Below are 21,399 nucleotides of genomic sequence, written 5' to 3' on the forward strand. Positions count from 1 at the left end.
TTCTCTGACAACAAGAGTGCATGAGTAACTGAGCAAAAGGGTTCTAGATCTGTTACCACGATCCCTGAGGGGTCAGGATTGTCATGTACAGTGGTTGCCCGAAAGCATTTGATCCCTGTTTAGGATAGGGGGGCTTATGGTGGCACTGTGAGATAGCTGGTCTCTAGGCTAACATATACCGCAGGGGTGCATGGAATCTGTCTACGCACCGCACCCAAAGTTTATGTTGTCCACAAACATGCAGGTCCTACGGATTAGTAAGAGCTTCACAACCGCATGAAAAATGACCAATGACCAGTGACATGGCAGACAAGTGAGAAAGGGCAAAACGAGTATAGCATCTTGGTTTGAGGTCCAGTCAGAGTGCCTCATGCTAGTTGCAGTGATTTCTGTATGGACTTGCCAGGACTAGACAAATAGTAAGCTGCATGAAAAGTGACTATACATAGTGACATGGCAGATAAGTGTGGAGTGGCAAAAGAAGTTTGTCACAGGCATTCAAATGTATGATATTGATGAGAAGGTGCTGTTGTGTAACACAAATTAATGCACTCCTTACTGTCACTGATTTGTAAACACATGTCCATCTGTATACAGGTTGCCTGTGTAGTATCAGTGTTTTGGCCTAGGAGGGAATCCTAGAGATGTCTTTTTGACATTAATATGAAACAATCACACATAGAGTTCCTATAAATATTTTTACATAGGGGCCCTGACTCCTTTGCCTGGTCTATAGAGGGGCATAATTTTGCTTAGGAGTCTATGGAAACTGGTATTGGAATGACTTAAAGGTGATTTTGTCCACAACGGAGTGGGTTTTGGACGTGATCAAGCAGGTACAGCACCAGCAGTGCATGGGTGATTGGCTCCAGGGAGGCACAAGGCATGTAGAGGTGAGTCGAGGTGAGATTCACTTTTATATCCCTCCCTTTCTGCCATCTCAGATGTGGTGGTTAAGCAACTCGTAATTGGGCCAGCGGTTTCACTGGCTTATTGCCCGATTCCGTTGCCGCCATGGTCAGAGTTGGCCGGCGGTATCAGCAGGACCACAGCTGTGTTTCATTCACATAACTGCATTTCTTGAGACACAGTGGTCGGACCTTCGAGGTCACAGCAGTCGGACTGCAACCATGGGCATGGTTTTTCTTGAACTGCTAAACTCATAAACAGGCCCTCAATGGCATCTTTTGACATTGTCTCCTCTGACATTTTTGGCTTGCGACCTCCTTTTTGAACCTTGTTTTCCTCGCTTAGGACTTTGAGCTCCTCGACACTGCTATTCAGTGCTAAAGCACTGTGCTTGTCATATAAATACTGGTGATTGGTGAGTACATGATTGGCTGATTTGAGATACTCAAATGCTCCTCCGTGGGCCAGTAGCACTGGTTGTGTCACCCATTAAGGTAACATGCCACAGATTTGCCCTGGTGGGGCCTGTGTGTGCAGGCTACTGTTACTAGGCTGGGAATTTAAAAAGCTACTTGCCAAGGTTCTGCATGTCTCTCCCTACATCGGAGCACTCCCTGGGGTCAGGGTGCGGGGTCGGGAAGAGGCAGGGCATGGGAGCGAATGCCCTACATGCACTGGTAGCAAATTGCACCAGAAGGCGTGTTCGGTACAGTGGGGCCAGCTTCTCACATTGATTAACGTGGTGGACCAGTGGAAAGGCTATTGAGCAGTGTTTCCTACATGCAGAAGAGAAGTAGTATAGTGTTTGATATTGATGAGTTAGTAATGGCAAATCCTCTCCTGTCATGAGAGTGGATTCAACATTACTATTGTGATAATGCAACTTTGGGAAAGTGTGCATTTCTGTGCTCATGGCTCTGTGTGCTTGTCTGCCTGTCGCCAATCCACATCGGGGTGCTGGGGGGACAGATACATCTGTGCATTCCTGATAGAAGGCCATAAACTATGGGCTCAAGGGAACTCCAGACCTCTGACTCTTAAGGGTCTTCCTGGGACGGATACGAATTGGTGAAATTGGAAATTTCATTCCAAGGGGCAGGGTCTTGGTCCCACTAAAGATATTGATCAGCCTCCCAGGGTAGGAATGCAGACAAGTCAAAATTTAGAAAAGGCCTGTGTATTTCAAAGGAGTCCTTTTGAACTGATCTCATCTTCAAATGGCATTTTGGGTATAACTACTGGGATATTGACAAGAGGACCCACTGAGGCAGAAGGGACTGCAGACTTGTGGTGGCCTTGGGCTTGTGTTGCTCAAGGAAGGGGACTATCACTTGATGGATTTTTTCTGGCTGTTGCTGGCCTGCAGCTAATTGCCAACTGTCATAGCCCGGGTCCCTAAGCACTCTCCAAAGGCCGGTTGGCTGGCCTCCTGTCTGGGAGATCCCAGGTACAGAAATGATCTCTCCGTTTCCACAAGATCACGCAGGTTGTGGCAGAAATAGGTGGAAGTGGTCTTTGGTTGGGACAAGGACCATCCTGACATGCACTGTAAATCACACTGTGCAGAGGAGATTGCTCATAAAGGTAAACGGCCCACCTGGGGTGGCAGAATGTGAGGAGTTAGAGGATTGCTCTGTAATTTTGCAGAGTCTGGGGGACCTGTGCTCACAACCGGAAACCTGTGCTACCTCGCACTCTGTAGAGTGTGGCGTTCAAGTAGTGTTGAGGGATGTTTGCTGAGTCTGTGGGATCCATGCTAGACAGCTTAGGCTGCGACCTCCAGACTGGGAGGACAGCAGTGCCTGACATCGTGACCACTGTCTGAGGTTACTGGCTACCTCTCCCCGGACCGTCGCCACAAGGTACTCTGTTATTAGAAGGTAAAATTGACATTTTAGCAGGAAACTTGGAGTTGTTGAAATCGCAGACAACAGTTGGGTGCTCTTGTTTACCAATAGTCGAGAAGCTCAGCTCGCTTCCCGAAGTTTTATCATCAATAATATCAGAGCTAAAGCAAAGACAATTAAAACTCATAGATCAACCAAATCAAAACACAGCTGAAAGAACACCAAATCATGTAATACACAATGGTAATAATGCCACAAAAGGGGCTGACTGCTCCCTCACTTTGCTACATCAAATAACAACGAAGAGCGCGAATCACAGCCCAAGACCAGAAGTCAAGCCTTTCACGCACAATAAGACTCAAGATAGCAAACCCACTCCAGGGCCGGACACACCTCCGACATTGACGCAGCTAGCGTCAGTAACATGTGAAAACAACCCCAACCATGAGGAACCAGTGACGGGCAAGACCCCCCATAGCAATACTAGCCATTTAGACAACCCGCAAGAAGCCACAGAACCTGTTAAAGTACTAGCAAGGAGAGCATAAAAACGCTTGAAGAAGCAAGCAAAAAACAATAAACAAAGTTGGTGTGCAAAGGAATTACAGCTGGGCCCGGCCTCATTACACGGTAGCCAGAGTCAAAAAACGATCTCAAAGAAGGCCCATGTACAAAGCCGCCCAGAGTCTCAGACATGTTATCCTATATTTCAAAAGTATAGACCAGGAAATGATCACCCAAACAAAACATCATTATCAATCATAAATTCAAGCTGTGAGGATAACCAGCCAAACAAATTACTGGCAATCAAATTAATCACAAGCACAAATCTCGAAGCTGGTCATACTACTAAGAACAACAAGCTGCTTATTGGAGCCCCATATGAGCCCGAATCTTCATTACTCTGTTATTGAGAATAACAAAACTGGTCCCAAGGGATTTTGTTACGCCTTGTGTGCACACACGGCTGGCTGCCTGGGTCAACTGCAGCTCATACCTCCACCAGAGGGGGGACATTACTCCAATTTGGAAGCGCTCCAGCTTCCGGTGATACAGTCTTTTGCCTCAGGGAGGATAGTACTCAAGGGTCCACTGAGTGCCTAAAAGCCTAATCTGGAGGGATGAAACCAAGTAACTATTTCCTTCTGCTTTAGGTGGGCCTGACAATCCAATCAAATTGTCGCCAGCGGATGCAACATGTATTGTTGGCTGGTATAGTTTGAGTGGCTAGAGCTGGGAAACGAGGCGCAGCCAAAGCTTGGATTTCTTGACCATTGCAACTGTATGGTGGTATGCAATATTTGGAATGTCGTGTTTAATGCTAATATGTTAGTGGGAAAGTGAATACCTCAGAACAGCCTGCCTAAATGTTTCTGTCACTTTTGATGTGGGAGACATTGCTTTGATCGTGAACACCGTGGGGAAGTACGCACATGGTTATGTGCTGCTTACAAGGCTAAGGCTAAGGGGATAATAGGATAGGTGAATACCTATGAATACCTATGACAGATACACATATGTTTATGCTGTTCTGCTGCTAATGGGAAGGTTCAAGAAATGCATAGAGCAGTAAAGCATATATCCAATGTATTTGTCATTTTGATTTCAATGTGTATGTAATATGAAGACCAGTGTTTATACATACGATGTGGAGTCTTTTTGTAGTGTGTTGTGAGGGTGGTGTTGTGCCGATAGTTTACACTTCTAAATCTGACTGCTCTGTGCCAAGCTACCCAACGGTGAACACAGATTCACGGACAATTGTATCATACTCATCCTATCTAGGACGGTGGATTCTGTCTGGTTTCAATGCATCACAGCCAGACAGAAACTGCTGAGCATAACATTTAGATACATATTTTCAATGTTAAATTAGAATGACTAATTGGGTAGAAAATGAGTAAAGAAAAAAGTAGTTATATTTACCTTTTTCTATTTAATTAGAAAGAAAAATAAGGTGATGGAAAATGTACGGTCTCTGCAACAAAAAGCTTCCTTCTTTAATTTTACAAGGTAGAAATTTTTTGGGAAACTGACAACCAATTATATTCTTTATTGAAAATAATTTTTCTAATGTGCTCCAGTAATTGTTTTTCACAGTTTTTAGGCAACCTACATTAATAATATTTTTCAATAAATAAAACACTTTTATGATTTATTTTATTTAGATCGTGGTAAAATAAAAAGGTCTCAATTGAATTGTTGTGCAGTTTTAAAATATTTAGATATGTCAATAAAGCAATCTAAGTACATTAAGGGGGATATTCACAAGAACGTGTGATAACTACCGCAAGAGTAGCATAAGGCAACTTTCAACATCACAGCCTATCGCGAGAAAACAACCCCATGTCAATGTGTATTTCACAACAAGGCGGCCCATGCGATAGTTTGCCGAAACCGCGGCCAATGCCCGCGATACAACCACCTCGACAGAGATAAAAACACAAACCCCAATGCCAAAAAACCAGAGATGGGCCAAAGCGCGATGAGGAAATCAGCGATAAGCAGTGCCAGGCCTGCAACACACACCTGACAAATGGGAAAAACCACCATAAAAGTAGGGAAAAAAAACCACAAACTGACCAACACCCAAGCACCATGGAGGCAGCCGGAGCAGGCGCAGAGGATGAGCGCAACACCACAAGCAGCCTGGATGACCAGTCCGGGACCTCGGGGACAGGGAAGGGCAAGGACAAGAAGAAGAGGAAGACAAAGTTCAGTCCGCAGGCGAACAGGATCATAGTCACAGAAGTGATGGAACACCATCAACAACTGTTCCTCACCTGCAAAACCTCCAAAACTGGAATATGGCGGGACATCGTGGACAAGGTGAATGTCGTCGGAGAGCACAAGAGGACAATGGACGAGGTCAAGAGGCGATGGAATGACATCAAGAGAAAGACCAAGGAGAAACTCGCAGACAAACAGAAGGCAGCAATGCAGACTGGAGGTGGGGGCCCAGTGTCACAGCTCGTGCTGGATGACATGAAGGAGCTGGTGTCGACAATCATCAGTGTGGATACTGTGGACGGAATTGGGGGACCGGACACTGCTCGACAGGACACAACACAGCCGCAACAGGGTGAGTGACCACCAGGTACTGGGGGGATGGGTGGAGATGGCCACGATGGCACACATGCACAATCAAGCACAGCACAGTGCACACCATCAATGACTCTGGGTCATCGCCCAGATCTAAAGACTGTCACAATGTACAATGCCATGCTGTCTGAATGTCAACATGTACCATGCGGCTACAGACATGTGGACACATTGCAATACACCATATCCCCTTCACATTGCAGGGCCACCGTCAACACCCCCTGCAGAGCAGTCCCAGCCACTCTTCACTGATGATGAGGAGGACAACCCCAGCATCGAAGCACAAGCCCTCCTAGACATCATTGACATAATCTGCGACTCACCTCCTGCATCGAGGAGACCCCACCCACCACCCAAACCACCCAGCAGGAGGCACCCACATCCCCAGCAGTTTCCCAAGACTGCCAGGAACAACACACAGCCTTCCAACGCTGTGTTCTGGAGGCCCAGAGGGAGACGGCTGAGCAGGTGCGGGTGGGGTTCGACCTCATGGCCACCAAACTGGACGCCATCCATGGGTCTCTAGGCCTGTTCCATGGTCTCCAAGGAGCCCTGACTGACATCGCTGGAGTCCTGATGCAGAGAGAAGAACACCTGTCCGCTCAGAGGGGCACCAGCCATACCAGCTGTGAGCTGGCACACATGCGGAGGCTCATGGATGACATGGTGCGGCTGGAGGCGAAAAGGTTGGCAGTCACCACTGTATATCAGCAAAATGTAGCTGGGATCTACCATGCCCTGCAGATCATCATCATGGCATTGCTGCCACAAGGCGTGGTGCAGATTAATGCTGCTGCCCCCACACCATCCACATCTCCGCCCCCTGGTGTGCCATTGCCTCACAGTGTGGCAGACATATACACTCCGGCACCTGATGTGTCAGTGGCACACAGTGCCTCAGCTGGTACTGCAACACCCACAGGTGGGGCACAGCACACATCCGGGGACGAGGACGTGGATGGATTGTGATCAGGAGGCACTAGCATTCATTTCGGCCACCTGGCTTGTTTCTGCTTGGTGCTGCACATGGCCTCATGACCGTCCACTGATCCCTGATACACTCTGATGCACTCACCTTGGACAGCGACATGGACTGCCATATCCTGTTTGATGACCAATGACATGGTGACCAAACTGCGGATTATACCCTCCCTCTTCAGCAGTACTTGTCATCCCCGGATGGACTCTGGCTGGCCCTCCACAGGCCCATATTGTGTAGTGTGCTCGGCATTGCCCTGTACCGCTCCAGCTGCAGAACTGCACTGGATGTGCAATAAACATCCAGTGACGCACTGCTGTGTCATGTCTTTCATCATTCACGTATGAATGTGTGGATAAATGTAGAGACAGTGATTTCCCTTACGTCAATGATGCTTAACCTGTGGGATGCCAGTCAGAGGTTGCCACATTGCATATTGTGTACCGGGTACCGTGAACACTACTACAGGGGCATATGCATCAGTCACTTCCATGTCTGGCAATGGACTGAACCACGCTCAGAGCCCACAAGTCGTTTTTGCAGGCCCTGCACTGGTCCGGCGTATGGCAGGCCAGACCACTCCGCTTACGCTCCAAAGGGGTCCCTGATTGCTACCCGTCTCAGGCGTACACGCTTATGGTGTGCAGGTCACTGGTCTAGTTGTCCACATGTCACAGCCACTCCCTGAGGGCAGGTTTGCACGCACACCACACCCATCCGGCACAGGCGTCACAGGCCATATGACTCCGCCAACATAAAGGGCCGACGACGTCACATTCCCCTCTGCCGTTGTTGACTGGATGACGGACGCTCCACAGTTCTCAATCATAAAGGCCACATGAGTTGTTTTGCATAGGGCTAGTGGCACCCAAGGCCTTGCGGCCGGCATGGGCCTTCCACCACGTGGTGCTGACTGGTGTTGCACAGGGTTAGTGGCACCCAGAGCATTACGGCCAGCACAGGCACCCCGCCATGGGACGGTGACTTTGGGTGCACTGAGTCAGTGGCACCTTAAGCTGCTGAGTGGGTGTGCAGCCTGCGATGATGCCCCGTCCCGGCGGTTCAGACAGCTCAGGTTTGGTGTGCCCTACTGGACCACAGTGTAGGCCAGAGCCAGCGGGCAGCATGGGCCTACCGCCACGTGGCGTTGCTTCTGGGTTCCCAGAGTTAGTGGCATCCATTGGGCTAAGCGGGTGTGCAGCCTGCAATGATGCTGGGTGCACTGGTATGTCCTATGCCATGGAGTAATCAAGACCCAGCACCAAACAAGAGACCTGGTGGCCTGCGGAGCGGAGCTGCATGGTGTTGAGGGTGCCATGCCCGCGGGCCCTGGGCTTGTAGCGGCACATGATGGGACCTCCTGTCTACTCATCGGTGGCAGAAAGTGAGCAGTGAGGCCTGGGTGTGCATGGGCGGGCATGCTCCAATGGGCTTTGGGAAGGACTGGGGTGCCTCTGCCTGGGTGTGCATGGGTGGGCAGGTGATTTTGTCTTGTGCAATTGTGTGTACTGTGCCAATCGTGTATCTGGACTCTGTTTCAGGTGACGGGTCTGTCTCAGATGTGTGTCCTGGTGTACTGCTATACATACCGGCAAGTGGTTGGAAACACACCGGTGGCAGCAGGTGAGCAGTGTGGCCTGAGTGCCCAGGGGCGGCACTCTCTCTCTCTCTCTCTCTCTCCCCCTCACTTCTTCTCTCTCTCTCCCGTTCTCTTTCTCTCCCCCTCTCTTCTTCTCTCTCTCTCCCCATCTCTTCTTCTCTCTCTCCCCCTCTACTTCTCTCTCTGTCTCTCTCTCTCCCACTCTCTTCTTATCTCTCTCTCCCCCTCTTCTTCTTCGCTCTCTCTCCCCCTCTCTTCTTATCTCTCTCTCCCTCTCTTCCTCTCTCTCTTCTTCACTCTCTCTATGTCCTTTGATGTGCGCAGGACACACCTTCTCATCATGAATTTTGTCTTGCAGGCTGTGACCTACGGATTGTCCCGCGGGGAGAGGCCATGTATCTTCATTTCATTTCAGTGTTCATGTTTATAAAGTTTCATTTGTTGCTTCGAAAGTGAATGTGCGATGCTTATTTTTGTGCCGACACATGCAAGTCACCAGTTGTGATTGAGCGACATCAAGCGGATTATTTTGGACGTGTTTAGGTGTAGCTGATGTGGCATGTCTTTTGTCAGAGGGGGTGCCGGGGAGGGGGGTCCTGGGGGTGGTGGTGGCAGGTGTTATTGCTCTTTCAGGCCTCCAGGCTGCATGTTCAGTTGCCCAGGTGCATCTGTTGCCCTTCCGATGTGGCTTTGGGCTGTGCTCCCTTTTGTGGTGCTGTGGTCCGACTTTGCACCACGTCAGACCAGGTGTTGTTTTCCTGATGCTAACGCGCCTTATCACCCATTTTCTGTCCTTATTGCAGGTCTGTCTGGTCGTTGTGAATGTTGTGGAGTGGTGTTGTTGCGGCTTTTGGCACGGTAACGCCTACTCTGCATCTCATTAGCGATAGTAACGGGGGTCATCGGTGGTGATGTTTTTTGCGGCTGCTATCGTGGGTAAACCGGTGATGTGGGCTGTTTGCACCGGCTTGTAAATGGGGTGGTAAATTTATCACGACTTGGGCTGCACTAAAGTGCCTTTAAATCGGAGATAGATCCTTGGGAATATCCCCCTCAATGTTTTAGTAAGGTGATGTAGGAAATTGGATTACTACTTAAGCAGCAGCCACAGTTTCTGTTAGGGTGAAGTCACAAGCAACGCTAATTTAGCCTGTGCTTATCCCTCTTGTAGATTGGTACAAAATCAGTGAGGTTTAAATTAGAGGCAACGTGTAAAGGATTTATGCAGCAATTTGAATAGTGATAATGTGAACACAACACCAGAAAAATCCTGCATCAATTTTCATAAATAGAGTAGAATGTAATAAATTAGATCAAAAGATTAAATATCTAATCAGTAAACCTGAAGAAATTCAATTTTAAAGTGTTAAGTGAAAATAGTAACTAGAAGCTAGGGATGCGTTTTTAATCTCTGCTTTGCCGGTAGAGTTCGCAGAGTTTTGCGAGTTTGGCAAAAACTCCACCTACCACCGCGTGGTGGAGTTTACTGGTGCTCACCCCAATGTTTCTTGTATTTTCAATGATGGTGCTACAGGCACAAATCAGTTTATCTTTTTTCTCTGCTATGTGGGTGGCCATCTTGGTGTTTGCATAATTCTAAGATTGTGCAGTGGGTCTTTTCCATTCCAACTTTTCATCAATTGACCCACGTGATGGGGACCTCTTTTCTTCCTGCGTGTGTCAGGCATATGGCTTCAGCAGAAACTAACTGGTGGCACTGCAGCTGAGTCAACAAATCCCCGCTCAAAAGTCAGCCACATCGAGTCCCTCTCTTTGAAGAGGGAATATTTATTTACAAAAACTTTATTAACATACAATTGCATGTGTGAATGCATGTATTATGTTTATATATCGATACCTGCAGACCATTGGCTCCAGTGCTTCCAGCTTCCAAGAAAGCTCAGTGGGTTAATGCACAGGTTTATACTGCTCTATATCAACCACATTATACATATCAAATTTGTTTATGTAGATTTGTGCTGCAGAGGCACCACCAGCATATTGTGAGCCCTTGATCATCATACAACGACCAGCAAACATGGTCCCCTGGTGGTTGTGGCAGTCCAATGGCAGTCCGACTGCCAAAGTTGTAATACAGAGGTTGGACAGCTGGTGCGGTGATAGCCGCACCACCACCACCGCACCGCTGCAAATCTGGTGGTTCACACCAGACTCATATTCAGGCCATTAGTCCCTTAAGTCAACGATCCTCAGAGGAGCAATGCCACAGGCTGTGGTGAGAAGGAATCTACAAGCTCAGAAATTATTGAATGAGGTCCTGGTGAAGTTGTTGACTTTTCATGGAAAAAGTCAGAGCAGAAGAAATTCAAAATTTTCACTGAGGAAGGTCCCTTGCTGGCTGGATACTTTCATCACAGTGACCAGTGAAGATTTCTAAGTTTTGACTTCATCATTTTTTGGAGCTGATGATCTTCAAGCAGGGCAAGGTTGCACCCAGTAGCAAAAGGGATTCTAGCAGAGATTCTAAATTAGGATCTTGCAATCCCTAAATTCTGTACATATGCCTCACCACAAAAGCAGATTGAAATTCAGTAGCAAGTTACTGAATCACATTTTACATTTTGTACATTTGAAAAAGCATGTTTCCAGTCACAAACAGCCCAACTCTGTGAATGGGGCCATTCGCCACTGGAAAAATTATTTGTAATTTTGTTTATTGTAGAATCCCAGAATGGACATTGGGTGTGGTTTAAGAATTGATAATAGGGGGGCGGAGCTCTGCACTCAGATAAGATGGCAACTCTATAGAAGAGCTCCTGCTGGAGTGTGGTGCACCGTTTGCCTCCTGCTTTAATTTGGGGGAGCGCCACGCAGCAAGGGAAGCCCAACTCACTGGGCAGTCCTGCATCCTTGGGGACCGACAACACCAAATGATGGAGCTTTTCTGCTCAACAACACTAGGATTATCAAGGCCGAGACGGAAGTCTGCCGACATGTCCATGAGACCTCATCGCCGACATCCCAGTTCGACGAGCCCCATCACTGCCACGCCTGTGTCCCTGGGGCAGATGCCACAGCTGTTCTGCTGCCCAGACACCATGGGAGGGCTGGACCAGGATAGTGCTGCCTCAGTCCCGCAGCTATCCAGCACCCTGCACACAGATGGTACCCAAAGGGCAGAAGAGGCCTGAGAAGGGCCAGTCTGCATCCACCACCCAAATCCTTCTTCTGCTTCTGAAAACCACATCATCCGACATCACTTTTGGCTGCCCTACCAGGCAATTAAGATCTGCGGGGTATCACTAGGTCTCTGACAGCCTACACAATTCCCCAAGGTGACAGATACAGGTGCTCATGATTGGCATCCTCCCTTCGCTCATGAGACTGCCGGACTGCTGGAGGTGAGGAGGCAAAGACTATCTTCTGCAAGCCTAGGGGCCATCTGACTTTCATCCCCTTGTCTGCTTTCCGGCTCGGCTGACCCAGATCACCGGGGCGATGGGGCCCTTCTCCCCACATTGACCTGTGGTATGGTGACTGTCGGGGGATTGTCTTGCCTTCTTGAACGCATGCTTGGTCACCCACCCCCGAGGAATCCAAAGGACGCAACATCCAGATCTCCGGGTGGACAGCCGGAGAACCTAGATGGGGGTGACATTAAGGGATTGCTGAACAGTTTCTTGCCTGCCCTGACCAGCCTGCCCTTCAGTCCTCATTTGGAGTTTCATTGGGCCGACATGACCGGTTTAGGCTCTCTCCCCCAAAGAGGGCCCGAGCAGATCATTGTCTGCTTTTTGCATCACTAACAGGCCCACCAAGTGATCCAGGCAGCGAAAAAGCATAGCTCCATTCTACATGATGGACACAAGAACTTCCTGACCCAAAACCTCTCCCCTAAAACTTAGGCCACCCATTGACGCTTTGTTAAACTATGCCCTTCTCTTTGGCAGCCTGGCATACACTATTACCTTCTGGAACCCTGCGGTCATGCTGAAGACCCATAATAACAAAACAACAGAATTCCTTGTTCCTGGCAAACTGGATGAGTATTTGGAGGTGATCGTGCGGACTGAGATGGGCCAGGGCCTTACTGTGTACTCCGCCCAAGCCCCTTCACCACTGCAACCACCAGGACCCTCAGGGTTTCCCTCTGAAGAATGCCTGTGCCTGGAGGAGGTTACGAAAGGACATTAATTTCTGGTACAAGCTGTAGTGCTAGAGGCACTCTTATGGTTTGACACCACTCGATGACCTTTGACTACCTTCTTTTTTTTCGATGTAGATGTTTTACTTTACCCTAGCATGAATGTACGACATCCTGCAGATGCCTTGTTTCTATTGAAGGTTTCTTTCAAGTAATCTTGCAGTCTTAAAGTGTGAGTGGGTAGAACAGCTTGCCAAGAACAGAGCGTGTGGGATGTGCATTTGAAAACATGAGAGAGAGAGAGGTGTGGAATGTACTATTTGGTCTCGAAGTGCAGTGTTATGAGCAGTGGTGCTGAAATAAGCATTGTGTTGTACATTGAGAGATGAGGTGTGTGATGCTTTAAGCAGTGGTGCACACACGTGCATTGTGTTGTACATTGGGAAGTATTATGAAGTTTTTACTATTGGTTTTGACATGCTCTTTTGTCGTCCTGAATCCTGACTCTGTCTTGCTAGAGCTTTCTGTGTGCACAGGCCTACTGAGCATTGCATGTTGTTTGGGTTAATCACATTCGAGGTTGTTTTGTTTTGGAGAAGAGATTGTTTAATGTTCCGAAGGCTTTCGTAAGCTTCAATTAGATAAAGGGTGAATCATGTGAAAATGTGGAGGGAGGACGGGAACTCCTTTTGCCCTGAAATGCTTGCATGGAAGGTGGCCAATTCCAGTAAGTTTCCTTAGCACAGAGGGAAGAACTCTCGAACCTTCTAGTGTGTTTTGAGACTATAAAGCTGAGGGTTGTTTACTTAGAAACCAGGATTGTGTGAGCATGAATGATGGACGCATCTCCAGTGCAGGCATCTGATTGCTGAGTCTCCTGGCTTCGGCTGCAAGTCCCCCAGTCTGGAGTGGGTCAGGATTAGGGGTGGGCGGAATTTGCGAAAGCGACTTTCGCAAATTATCGCGAAAATGTTAAAAATCCCTGCAAACAAGCTGAAATATCGCGAAGATGCGGAAGTTTTTTTCCCGCCCGTTCGCGATATTTTTTGCATGGTTGCGTGTCGCTAACTTACCCCTGTGGTTGCTCGCGGGCGCGGCCATCTTGTTTTCAGTTGTCTCGCGGTGCATGATCGCGAGAAAAAAGACGTGATCGCGCGACGCATGACGTCACTGCGGACGCGAACTGTTGCGAGACAGCGCAAATGGCTAAAACAATACAACATCTCATGGAGAACGCGACCGGATCGGGAAAACTTGTCGGCGAACGCGGGGATTCAGGTAAGGCGATCGCGCGCGCGTGAGAATGTATTATTTTACAGCGCGAGCAAGAACCAAATTATCGCAAAGCTGCGGAATGCGGAAATTTTGACATTTCCGCGCTCTCCGCGGAACGCGGAAATGCCAAATTATCGCAAATTCAGCGAACGGAACGGAAATTTTGCCCAGGCCTAGTCAGGATGAAGATTGCACCAGGTGAAGTGTTTGAGTTTTGGTTGTTGCAATTGTGATGTGTAGCCAGTGGCTAGGATCATTTGAGGTGTTTTCTTTGTGATGTGTGAGTGAGTGAGAGTGCACATCCAAAGTAATCATTTGATTTATTTAGTGTATCTATCTTTCTGATTTTTTGCAGGACGTCCAGTATTATTTGCTGCTTGTTTAAGTATTATTATTATTATTCATGCATTTAACTTTTACATTTGCCAAGTGTGTTATTATTGCTTGCACATAAATATATATCTCTATATACATTTGAATGTTGCATCTGGGAAAGCCTTTCTGTTAGAGAGCATTGCATAAATAAGAACCCAAACCTTATTCTAAAAAGAGAGGCTTTGAGGTTTCTCATTTTATAAAGTTAAACCCCTTTCTAGGTGTTGTTGCGTTATATGTCTCCTGCTTCGTTGTGCTTGGGCCATCATGTGGGAGTGGTATTTTGAAGGGCAAAGCAAGACACAAGTCCAGGTCCTCCTTGAAGCTCGCAGCCCCTCCACATGAAACCTCACACTCCTAAGTACCTACAGACCAGGTTAGTTTACTCTACACCAAAACACAAAACCCTACATCCACTGCACTGACCCCGGGGCCCCCCAGTCACTCACCGATCCCCACTACTTGCTGACTTATGCTTCTTTTGGTATCACACGCCATGGACCTTACACATGGTGGCCTCCCCTTCCTTTTACTCACAATATACACATTCTCGAGACATCCTGGTCACTGTGCCCCAGTAACCTGGCCTTCCGCCTCTGGCTAATTCAAAGTTAGTTTGTTCTCCGTGAAGGTGGGTCCCACAACTGCCTGCCCATCGTACCTCTTTCCTTCACCGACCCCCTTCCCATTTCTCCCACCACCTTGCCCTTAGACCTCTTCCAGTGGGGGTTAATGTCCTTGCTTGCACCATCCCCTTATGGTGATTTCAGTGACAGTGAATGTCCTCATCTATTACACAAACCATTAAAAGATCTTTAGTTATTACCATTCCCTGTATGCTGACATTGCTCTACTGCAAGAGACCCACATTCCGGAGTTGTGAGTGGTAAACTCAGCAGGGATTGGGTTATGATTTTGTCTTAAGTTTGACTTAAGACAAACTTAAGACAAACTTAAGACAGACTTAAGACAGACTTAAGACAGACTTAAGACAAACTTAAGACAGACTTAAGGCTAACACTTTTTGTCTAAACTTAAACCTTTGGTCTAGCTTTACTTTTGTAAACCGGGCCCTCACGGTTGAAAATAAATATGCATATTATATAGATGAAATGGCAAGTGACGCGAAAGACAGGGCAAAGCATTCAGTCATGTGGAATGGCAATCTGCTGAAAAGAAAAACTAGTTTGAAAGATAATACTGGTAATGGGTCTGACCTCTGCTCCAACATATCAACTCACCGTAAGTCAAGCTTGACAAGGGAAATCTAAGGAGATGAGATATGTGCTTCAAATTTGTGTTGCTTCATACTGAAGATATTTCCTTTTGAAGAACTTGAGTGGTGGAAATCTACTAACTGCTGTGGTTATATCCTACATGCTAAGGAAAATAAAATAACATTTTAGACACTGTTTACAGAAGTTTAAATAAAAAATCATCAAGTGTGTGGAATTTAATTTAATTTTATTTTCAAATATCATATAGCACAGGATTCTGCTGATGATAATAGTAGAATGTAGTTGCTAGGTCTTCTCTTGAAATTGAAAAACAAGATCATACCATAAATTCAAAAGCTTCCACACATACAAAGAGTAAATGGGTTTGAGGAGAAAATGTCTCAGTGAGATATTTTTTGTAAAACCCTTATCCCAAGTTTGCAATTCAGGCACAATTTCCCACAATGCAACATTTGCAAATTTCATGACATTTCATTCACATGAAAGAAAATGCTATGGCCTATTGTACCCAGACCGTTTCCAGTAGGAAGTGATTTATTCTAGGAAGGTCTATCCTTTATTTCAAAATCTTAACTGTTGAAAAAATTCCCCTAGATGTGATGTAGACAACATACACCCGGCCCGATTCACAAAGGTAAAGTCCGGCCAAAGGTCTAACTTAGACCAAAAGTCTAAGTTAGACTTCTTTTCGGAAATCCCAAAGGTAGGTTACTAATGGTAACTTTACTATTAGTAAGTTTACTAGTAGTAACATTTCTAATAGTAACTTATGTTTGTGAATATTGAAAAGTATTAAACTTAGACTTAAGTAGTAAACTTAGACTTAAGTCTAAGTTTCCTACTTTTTGGTATTCACAAAGGTAAATTACTACTAGTAACTCTGCTGCTAGTAATTTTACTAGTAGTAACTTTACTACTAGTAACTTTACTAGTAGCAAGCTTACTAGTTGTAAAGGGCTTGATTTATGAAGAATTTTTGCAGTGACATTGTTGCTTCCTCCCTCCGTATATATCAGAATTAGCTGCATAGATGGACACAAACTATCCAAAACTGAATGCCTGGAAGACAGAGACAATTGTCTTAGGCAAACATGTTAACGTCTGGTTCAATGCCTGGTGGCCTGATGACCTAGGTCCTCTACCCCTAGCCAATGCCAAGGTTAAGACCCTAGGCATCTGGTTTGATGATAAGCTGTCCTTCAATGCTCAGATAACTAACCTCACAGGGAGATGTTTTGAGATACTGAAGACCCTGAGGAAAGTATTCTATATGCTACCAGAAGCTGCCCAAAAAACTGTGATCAAGACATTGGCGATATCAAGGCTGGACTACTGCAACATTCTATATCTGGGAGTATCAGAGTCCTGTTTGAACAGATTACAACAGATCCAGAATGCTGCAGCTTGTGCACAGTTGATGTTTCCTAAGCGGGCCTCTATTAGACCTGCTCAGCGGAAGCTGCATTGGCTAAGAGTAAGAGAAAGAGTCCTGTTTAAGGCACTCCTTTACTACTTTAAGGCCCTCTCATTTCAAGGTTCTCACTGCCTTCACCTGATGGTGCAGCCCTATGCACCTACTAGAAATCTGAGATCTGCTGAAGCAAAAGAGCCATCATTCCTAAATTTAACAGTCCCAGAGCAGGAGGTAGCTCCTTCGACCTTTTGACTTCTAAAGCCTGGAATGCCCTGCCTCTGGTAATCTGGCAATCTCCCTCCGAACCTCTATTCAGGCAAAAGCTAAAGACTTGGCTTTTACATTCTGAGAGATCCCCCTAATGGACCGGACAACCTTTCTTTCTCTGTGACAGTCCTAGCACTGGGACACTCGGCAACGAGTAGCGATATGCTCTACACATCTCTTAATTATTATTATTGTTAAACCTGGCATCATTGGTGTGGTTTCCCTGTCTTTTGCTTCTACCTCCTGTATCTTTGACGCTATGCTGGACTTAGTTTTTGCTGTTTTATTTTTTAACTCTGTGCACTTTACCACTGCTGATCAGTTCTAAAGTGCAAGTGCTCCCTGTGTAAGTTGTGATTATGTTTGGTTGTCCATGATTGGCATATCTTGATTTACTTCTAAGTCCATAGTTAAGTGCTCTGAGTCTGCCCAGGGCCTGTAAATCAAATGCTATGAGTGGGCCTGCATCAGTGATTGTACCACCCACATGAGTAGCCCTGTAAACGTGATTCAGGCCTGCCACTGCAGTGTCTGCAAGTGCAGTTTTAAACTGCCATGTCTACCTGGCAAGTGCCTAAACTTTCCTTTTTATTACATGTAAGGCATCCCTATGGCAGGCCCAAGTAGGCAGGGTGCAGTGTATATGAATCGTAGGACGTGTACTGGTGTGTTTTACATGCCCTGCTAGTGAAATATTGATAAAATAATTTTTCACTATTACAAGGACTATCTCTCGCATTGATTACCATCGGAGCTGCCTAGTAACACCTTACAAGTGTTACTTTCAATTGGGAGGAGATCGAGATTTGGAGTTTGAGTTCCCTGAGCTCGGGATTTAAAAATACATATTTCTATGAAGGTAGTTTTTAAATTGTGAGTTTGAAAATGCCACTTATAAAAAATGTTCTTTATCTTGCTTTGTCACCCTGTGCCTCTGCCTGCCTATGGAATCCACGTCTGGTTTAGACAGACAGTTGGGCTGTTTGTGCATTCACTTCAGACAGTCAGACAAAGGAAGCTGAGGTGTGCCCTGCATATCCTTCCTGAGCTAGAGTGGTGGGAGGAGTTCTAACTTACAACTAAATAGGTCTGTGCCTGTCCTTTCACAATGCTGTCTCTACACCCCCTGCAGTGTCTCTGGAGCAGGCCAGGGTAAGGCAGGATCTGTGCACTACAAAGTCTATCCTTTGAAGTATACATACTTCAAAGGCGGAAAGGGGTATAAGTATTGGACCTGTAACCCCACATTTGTAGAACACTTCTGGATTGAGGACTCTGCCAAGAAGAAGAGCTGAAAAGCTGACAGGAGGAGTACTGTCCCTTTGCTGTGTTACTTTGCTGTGTTGGCCAGCAGTTGCTGCTTCTGTCTGTAAGCAGTGAAAGAACTGGACTTTGCTTACTGGCATCCTACTTTCCAAGTTCCTCAAGGGCTTGTGTGTGCTTGCCTCCTGTTGGAAGTCTCAGGTCCATCAAAGAATACTCCTGCAGCTCCTCTGAACTCCTTGCTGGGAGTTCTGACCTTCCAAGTGGTGCCAACTCCAGTTCTGTGCCCTTGGAGGTGGTTTTGCTGCTTCAAGAGCTGAAAATTCACGCATCGTGTTTCAGCGAAATTTTCCCACCGCAAGCTTGCAATGCTATTGAGAAACCAATGCTTCACCATGGTGCGGCTAACAAATCGACACAGCATGTTTTCACAGCTGGAAGAACTGCTGCCGCCCGAGTCCAGAGCACAGCATCTCGCACTTTCAGAGGGCCATGGAGTGCGAAGGGGTTACTGGGCTCAACCATGCTGGTTGAGGCCTTTTGCTCCTGTTGTCCTGGGGCCAGCCTACTATGGATCCTTAGCAACTTGTGCTATGTACCCCTTATGAAACTTGTCTCTCAGCGGTAGCTGTGGATGAAAAGTGAAAGGATACCTCGGGGGAAGTATAAATAGGGGCGAAACATAACTCAAAGAGCACACAACAATGTCAGTAACACAATGTCCAGTCAAACACTTATAAAAATCATTTTATTTCTAACTCTAGGCATTCAAAGATGTATTATGGCATTCATAAGCAATAACACAATCCCCTTGAGGTCATGGCTCTAGTGTTTTATTGCCAAATCATATCCCACCCACTCCTTGTAATGTGGCTGAGGGTTATTCCACATTCACTAGTGGCTGCATTCAGTGAATGGTTACCAGTAGGCCTTAATCAAGGTTCAACTTTGACTCATAAAGTAGTAAAAAATATCTTTGGTGCCACAGCACCTTAAGCAGGGAGTCCCCCAGGGCCCGGTAGGCCCGTAACAAGGCATACCCGCTCCAGCATTGAAGAGGCATTCACTTTCCCAGGACATGCCTCATCTCCTGGCACTCGCAATGCACCAGTCCTGCTCAGTTGAGTTGATCTGAACACAGGAGGGCGGGCAGTCCCTGGATGGTGTAGGCTCGGGTGAGTTTATGTGGCCGTCTCTAGCAGCAATCCGAAAGGCTCTGATGTTAACTCCTGCATAGTAAGTTCAGTGCTCTTCAACAAGGAAAGGGTTTGATGCTGGCGCTCTTGATCTGGTCACAGCAATGTGGCAATGCACTCACCACATCCTCCTTAGTGCAGGGGGCAGGCCAGAGGTAATCCTCGATGCTTAGTTTAACCAAAGGGTATCAATGTTCAGTTCTCTTGCGGCGCCCCAAACTTCACAGCTCACTCAGTACTGGCAGCCCCTTCTGGCATATGGGATTTGTGAAACACCTTCAATTAAGGCATCGATCTTCACAAGATGTCAGTCTATATCATGGGAGCCGCCTCTGGCATAAGGGATTACTGCCAAGGCCCAAAACAAGTCTTGGCACTTGTCAGCAGCAATACCTTTCAAAGGGGACCTTCCTGCATTATGGGTTCACCACAATGATGTAGTACGGCCATCAGTATCTCCACATGGCACTCAGCTCACAGCTGTCATCAAAGCAGCCCTTTCCTGGCATATAGGGGTAACCAAACTAAATATGCACATGCAAAGACCCGTTTGGTGCAGCAGCCGTCTCTTCATACCTCTCAACAGGATTCTCTTCTACAGGGCTTTCCACTGGACCTCGCTCCCTCCAGTGCTCTTCTCTTTCTCACAGGACACACTGGTCTTGTTATGGAGGCAGGTGCATGTGCTGCAGACTCCGGAGCAAGTGATCTTGATTTCCCTGGGTAATGTCCCCTCGCCCAGCAGGGAAACTAGTAGACCTTGGCTCCCAGTCCTGGTCACAGGCAGAAGTCTTGCAGAGCTTCCCCTTCTCACATAGCCCATCTGGCTGCTTGGCAGATGACAAATTTTGCAGACTCAACCGCCTCTTCTTATAGTCCATTTCCAGACACCAAATGTGATTTAGGGTCTGGATCTTCGAAGTTTTATATTGGTTTCTTTTTCTTTTGAAGTGTACAATTTTCCTTTCTCCCTTCCTCTTGAAAGGCTATCTCTCCCAGCAGGAGAGACTCTGAAGCTGATAGTCCCACCACTCAGGCCATGGGAGTGACCAGAGTTCACACCGGGATGTCAGCCACAGTGATATGTGCATCAAAAGATTTGTCCCTGGCTCCCAGCCCTATTTTTTTATGATTCCCTTATCAGTCCCATCTCTTTCCCGAGATGTGTCTGGGTCCTTCCTTGTGATTTCACCCTGAATCATATAACACCCTTTGAAGTGTACATAGGAAGTCTCTCTCTCTATTTTCCAGTGAGTCTCACCAATCTCACAGGAATGCAGCAATAGAGAAGCCTGACTTGGGGGATTCATCTACTTACTCCTCCTGTCTTTACCATGGAGGCCTGGGTTTCCCAAAATGGAACTCAGTTTCCTTCATATAATGTAATACTGCAGGCACACTTTCACTCTGTGTACATACACAGCACACACACTGTCCAGTATTGTTACTCCCATGTAATGTGCCATTTCAAATGCGCATACATTCAGCGCACACATTCTCTCTGTACGCAGTGCTCAGTACTGTAGCCTCTCTGTATTGTGCCACAGTGTGCTACATGCAAACACAGACTCTGCGTGCACCACATTATACATCACCTTTATGTATTGTACTTCTCTTCAGCACACACACGGCAAGCACATGCTTTCACTGTGCACACACTGCACAGCACTACATCTCTCATGTAATGTATTCCTCTCTGTTATACATACACCCAGTTCATGCACTCACCATGCATATACTGCACAGTACTGTTCTGCTTTTCTTCTGTACCCTTCCCAGACACAAACACATCCTGTGCAGTCACCACTCCTGCGATGCGCTGCACTTTA

The sequence above is a fragment of the Triturus cristatus genome, chromosome 5_2, assembly GCF_964204655.1.
Source record: "Triturus cristatus chromosome 5_2, aTriCri1.1, whole genome shotgun sequence".
In the NCBI taxonomy this organism is placed as follows: domain Eukaryota; kingdom Metazoa; phylum Chordata; class Amphibia; order Caudata; family Salamandridae; genus Triturus; species Triturus cristatus.